The sequence below is a fragment of the Haliaeetus leucocephalus genome, unplaced genomic scaffold (assembly GCF_000737465.1).
Source record: "Haliaeetus leucocephalus isolate CR32 unplaced genomic scaffold, Haliaeetus_leucocephalus-4.0 Scaffold858, whole genome shotgun sequence".
Classification (NCBI taxonomy): domain Eukaryota; kingdom Metazoa; phylum Chordata; class Aves; order Accipitriformes; family Accipitridae; genus Haliaeetus; species Haliaeetus leucocephalus.
In genome coordinates, this window is record NW_010973294.1 from 2,220,905 (window position 1) to 2,226,961 (window position 6,057).

Here is a 6,057-nt window from a genome sequence, read left to right on the forward strand (position 1 = left end):
CCCCCCTGGCCCGCCCCCCAGCCGGCCTCCGCACCGCGTGGCGGCGGGGGCGGTGCCGCCCGCCCGCTCGCCGGGCGTGACGGCCCTGGGCGGAGACCCCCGCCGCCGCCCCCGGCCCCCCCAGTTCAGGCTAAGCCCGCCGTCGACGTATTTATTCCGGTGTAAGAGGTGTTCGTGGTACGTTAGTCCGGACGTGTTCCTCGTCAGCCCGAGCTCAGTCAAAGTAACGCAGGTGCCCGTCGGCCCCGGAGCAGCCGCGGAGGCCTCGGTGCCAACCGGGCAGGTTTCCACCTCACGCCTGCGGGCGCGCCGGCGGCTGCCGGGGAGCGGACAGGCCCTTGGTGCCCCGAGCGGGGCGGCTGGTCCGGCCGCTTCGCGGGAGGGAGGAGGACGGCTCCGCTTGGGCGGCGGTGCTCGGCCCTGCCGCCCGCCCTGCCGGGCCGTGGCCGCCGCCGCCGCCGCGGTGGCGGGAGCGAAAGCGTGCGAAGCCCAACAGCGTTCCCCGGCAGTCCGGGGAAGGGGGAAGGTAGGGCAGACGCAGAGCGGGGCAGGCTTTTTGCCTGTTCTGTCCCGGCTGGCGGTAGGAGCACATGGTCGTCGTAACAAGGCGCAGCGCCGCGAGGAAGAATTGCCTCATGGAATTGCGAGCGCTTTCCGAGCAAAGGTGGAGTCTGGAGCAAACGGCAGATCCAGCTGATAAGGGCCGATAAGCCTGGGGAGTACCGCGTTGCTGCTTTGCATACCTCAGGGAGACGCCCCGGTCCTTGTGGAGCAGGAAGAGGAGACGGCTCTAACAGACGGGCTCCCCGCACCCAGGTAAGAGAGAGTGCTCCTCCTTCCTGCAGCAAGCAAGCTTAGTCCTTGGCTCACGAAGCAGTAGTTTCAGTAGCAGCTTTTCCTCTGCTGCAACCCTGAACAGATCCTCTCTACATCTGGTGAGCAACAATAACTCAACGACTTCAAACTTCGAGTTCATCTGACAGCGAAGGAAAACTGCTTTTTGCCTTGCATAGCAATTGAATTAAACTGGAAAGCCAGTAGGACAGAATGAAGTTACGTACACCTTCAAAATAAAGCCCCAAACAAACAAAACCACCACCACTCGGATGGTGCTTGGCCAAAAAAATTGCTAACTGGCAACTACATTTTTCTTCCGTGATTGTACTGAAGCCTTCTACTGCTAGCGGCTGACCTAGGAGAGGGGATTTAGCGGCCTCCACGCAGGCCTGTCAGTAAGGCAAACCTTCAACCTTGCAAACCTCCTTGTGCTCCGTGCCCAGGGTTCGTACCACCAGCTGTGGTTATCCAGCCTTTTGCTGCGTGTCTGCACTAGGCACAGCTCAGTAAGCTTCCTCGCCTGTCCTGTATTTCTTCCAGGTCCTCAACAGAGTTAAATAGGTAGGTCTATGACCAACTACATACGTTAAGTTTATATAGCGGCATTGTAACGAGCAAACATCACTTCATCCAAAGTAGACAAAGTTGTGGGGTTTTTTAAACTAGTGATAATTAATAAAGGTCTTTCCAGAAGAAAAGGGAACTGTAACTGTGCCGCTCCTTTTCTTGAATCATTCCCCCTAAACAGACCAAAAAACCCCTAAACACCCCCAGACTCTGAGTAGGAAAGGAAAAGGTGGGAGAAGTAACGAAAAGGAAGAGAAACAAAGTACAGAAGATTGTGTGAAGAAACACACAAGAAACAAGACATGGAGCTCTGAAAACTGGAAAGAAAACAAAATCAGACTTGGATAGGAATCCAGAGAAAATGCCAAATCATTAATTTATGATGCACAGTGGTTAAGTCCTGCAGGCCAGTGCTGTGATGTAACATATATTAGACTTTCTTCAGTGGTAAGAATGCCCTTTTCTCTGAAGTTACATGGGTTTATAGAAAAACATCCCAGACGGGATTACAACATTGCACATACTTTACTTCACAAACTTCATTTCTGCTTCATAGCAATAGCTATGGGAGACACTGCAAGCATTTTAGTTTGTGCAGGAATGTTTTACTTGTGAGATGAGGGTTGAACAACACGAGGCAAGGAGCAGCAGCACAGCCCCTCTACTGGATTTTTGTACACCACTGATGGCTGACAGACCTTTGTCAGTGACCAGTTAGTTTAGGTCAGTCAGTCACACTTCGAAGTAGCTGGATTGACTCTCAAGGACACCAGAAACACAAGTTCTTTTTTGTTCTGACATTCTCCATCTTAAGTACTTTTGACATGAATCTAACCAGGAACCCATGAGTAAGGTCCAGTCATCCTCACAAATTAAAATGTGACAGACAAAACGGAAAAAATCTTCTTCCAACTACATTCAAGACAAAGCTTTGCTGTATTTGTATACAACAATCCCAGACAGGTGGTGTATATGGATTCAGGTATTTTTTGTGCCAGGACTTGACAAGTTAATCTGCCTGATGCCCTCTGCTACCATTTCTGTTCCCATCTCTCCTAAAAACCACACATACATGTCCTCAGATGCTGGACACTGCCTCAGCTCTGGTCTTGGCATTACCATGTGCACCTGGCAACACAGTGTATACAAATGTAAAAGTTCCTCCATCACAGCCAGCCCGGTGCTGCAGTTCTCGAGCAGCAACACCTTCCCAAGCGTAGGAGGTAGCATTCAGCTGCAGGGTAACGCTTGTTAAAATGACAGCCTCTCCCCGCATCATCTTCGTGGGAGAACACAAGCAACCCCATACGTTCTTGTCTTCCTGAGTACCCTTCTTAACTGTCTTGTAAGTCACATTATTTCAAACATTCCCTGCATCTGAAAATGTTTTTCCAAGCTGTAATGAGAAAACATGCTGTTTACTTGACTGTTTTAGCTTGGACAACGTTAAATTGACAATTGTTAGAATTGTACCTTGGTCTCTTTTGAGCTGGCCTCTCACTTAAGGATTTTTTTGCCTCCCAGGATTTTACACCAAAGTCTAGGAAACGTAAACAATCAGTTTCCAGTTAGTTTGATACATGGTACTGGACTTTGCTTAACTAAGAAAGGCTAATCCTGCTATAATTTACACCAAATGTACTGTAGTCCCAACCATCAACAAAATTCTGCCTAATATAAACATTTATATCTCTGACTCTTTAAAGAAAGAATTTTAAACATTGCAACTATGCTGGGGGGGGGAGCACAAAACATACTGATGCATTGATTCACCTACATTCATGTTGCCACAGACAGTTTTACAAGAACTGTAATTTGGGACAGGAATTCAAATGGATGTACAGACAATGTAGTAGACCGGATTCTAAACACACTTTAAAGTAGATTTTCCCTATGCCTTCTTTCACCTCTATGTGACATAGAACCATGGGATGTAGCAGTTAAATCCCATGTCTGAGTATCAGATACATGTTCCAATTTGTCAAAACAAGTTCTCAGAAATGCTCATCACCACAACAGGGAGATTTCCAGTACTGAAGGTCACAACCAAAGACAGTTTTTTAAAATTTATTTTTAAGTGAACAGTACGCCCGATAGCATAGAATTGCGATTTCTTCAATCAGCGCTCTTGTGACAAGTGTGTCATTTTTTAGACTGGGGTAAAACTGACTGCAGACCATGCTGGTTTTGCTTTCTCCAGCTCAGATTGCCTGCAGTTAAGATTGCTACAGCAACAGTCTCTTTCCTCAAGCCAATCCTAAAGCAGGAACACTCCCCACACCCCCACCCCCCACCAGCTGCTAAGTAAAGAATAAACTTTTAGCTTCGCCCCTCCTTTATTGGAAGGGGAATAGGGTAATATGCTGTAATTGGTTTTCCATGTTTGCCAAGAGTCTGTTTCCTCTTATCATCCACAATATTTAACATAAGTCTTGTAATAGTTCCAAAAATAATAAAATCTGTCCCAAGAATAAAAATGATAGATCCACAACATGCTGCTTTTTTGTCATGGTCTTGGTTTCGTAACATTCTGTTAGTAGTTTTTATTGCCTAATGTTGTGGTTTCTTTCATACGCAGCAGACCCAGTAAAGACATTTCATCAGCTACTTACACAGCAGCAGCCTGGATTATTTACAAATGGAGATTTCAGTGCCGTATTAAAATAAATCACCACTGCATACTGTTAAAAGTTACTTGCAGTAATATGGCAGAAGAAAACCCAGAGATTCTAGGGGGAGGAACATTAAGTATATACAAATCGTAAGTATGATTATCAGCAAACAAATTTAAGATATCCACATAAAACCTGTTAGTCTTCCTCCTCCTCCCCTATCTCCTCCCATGCAATAGTGGAAGAGGAATAGGCAAATTAAATCCCCACACACATGCAAACAGTACATGGTATGTGTAATAAGTAACGGAACCCATGCAATACTTGCCTCATGATTTTGTATCATGCAGCAAGATAGTATACCCCTCCCTCCCTCCACCCCACCCTACCATCCCCAAGCAAATGCCCCATGTTGGGCAAATTCCCTCAAGTGTAGGTGTAATGGATGTGGCGCGGTAAAGATGGAGAGCAGCACTTCACTCACTGGATTCAGTTTGAATGAAAGAATACCAGAACAGACAAGACAAAAAGGAGGCAATATACAAGAGAAACTCAATTTAGGGGGTAAAAAAACCCAACCCAAACCAAAAAACCCCAACCCAACCAAACAAAAAATAAGAAGAAAGCTGTAGGACAATCAGTAGTGTCAAAAGAATAGTCTATCAAGAGGAATCACTATCTCAAGCATCAGCATTTATGAAAGCAATACCCTACTGGTAACAACTTTTGAGAAAAATGCAGGCACATAGGGGTACCCGAATTTAAAATGATTACTTTAAAAAAAAAAGTATCCTTTAATGCCCAAAATTGTCTTCTGATATTTCCAAGTTGTTTTAATACACATTTTTTCACTCAGATTCAGTTTAACTGCAACTTAGAGCCTGATAAGAAGTTTTCCTTTCTTCCCAAGAATAGATGTAATGCTCTAACAGCCACAGGTAAACTCCAGGCAGAAATGACTTTCCCAACTTAAATGTATGCCATTTAGCCTAAAACTAATCTGTACCCTTCAGACCGCACCAATATATAAATATTGCTGTTGAAGGCTCTTCAACTAGCCAACAGCACAATGAACCAAGTGTCACAAAAAGCGCAACATAGCAGAAAGCAGACATCTCAGGAGCAGGGAACAGCGCACTCGCTGCCTGCTAGGGGCTTCAGACAGTCTCTCATTATTTTAGCTTATCAGTAAGTGCTTTGGCAGTCATTTACCTTAAGTCACTGCTGAGTCTGATCTTGCACAAGAATAAATCAGAATGACTGAAGTCAACAGAAACACACAGGTATAAGACTGAGAAGGAGTGTTAATCTTTCTTAAATGACTGCCAAAATTCCCGGAGCTTCTCATTTTAAGTAGAAATAAGACAGACAAGTCTTAAGTCATGCTTAGAGGATTTGTCACTCCAAATTTACTCTTTTGTAAGTTAACTATGGCTTATACCATATGCTAAACTGGGAGTACAGGGAAACTGCACCTTGGTATGATTTTTCAGTATCAATAGTTTTACATTACATGTAACAGCTGTACAAGTTGCTGGGGAACAATTAAATGTTTTCATTCTTTGGTTAGAAAAATCAACCAATAAAAGCAACTAGAATTCAACATGAAAGCTCAGCAAGCTATCAGTCACTCATGTACAAGTAAAACCAAAACCTGCAAAAGAATAACCTTGGAAAGCACATGCTCTAGAAGTAACCCTCCTGCTAGGTTCTGTGCTATATAATTTTCAAATTCTAAGAGGATAAAATAGCATCAGGGGCTTCTCAAAAACCCAGGAAAATACACAGATCTCTAACTGGCAACAAAAGGATTATGTACGCACAAAGCTTGTGACAAAAAGCCAGCCAGAATGCGAGGGAACTTTGGTTTTGTTCTAGCTCCTCTTTGAAAGTACCAGATTCTTAACATAATGTACACTATAAGACTGGCACATGAGGACCAACCAGCATGATCAAAAATTGATATGTACATGTGACTGTACTAAGTCATAGCACATTCTCCCTGTCCCTTACTCCCCCCCCCCCCCCCCAAAAAAAAAAA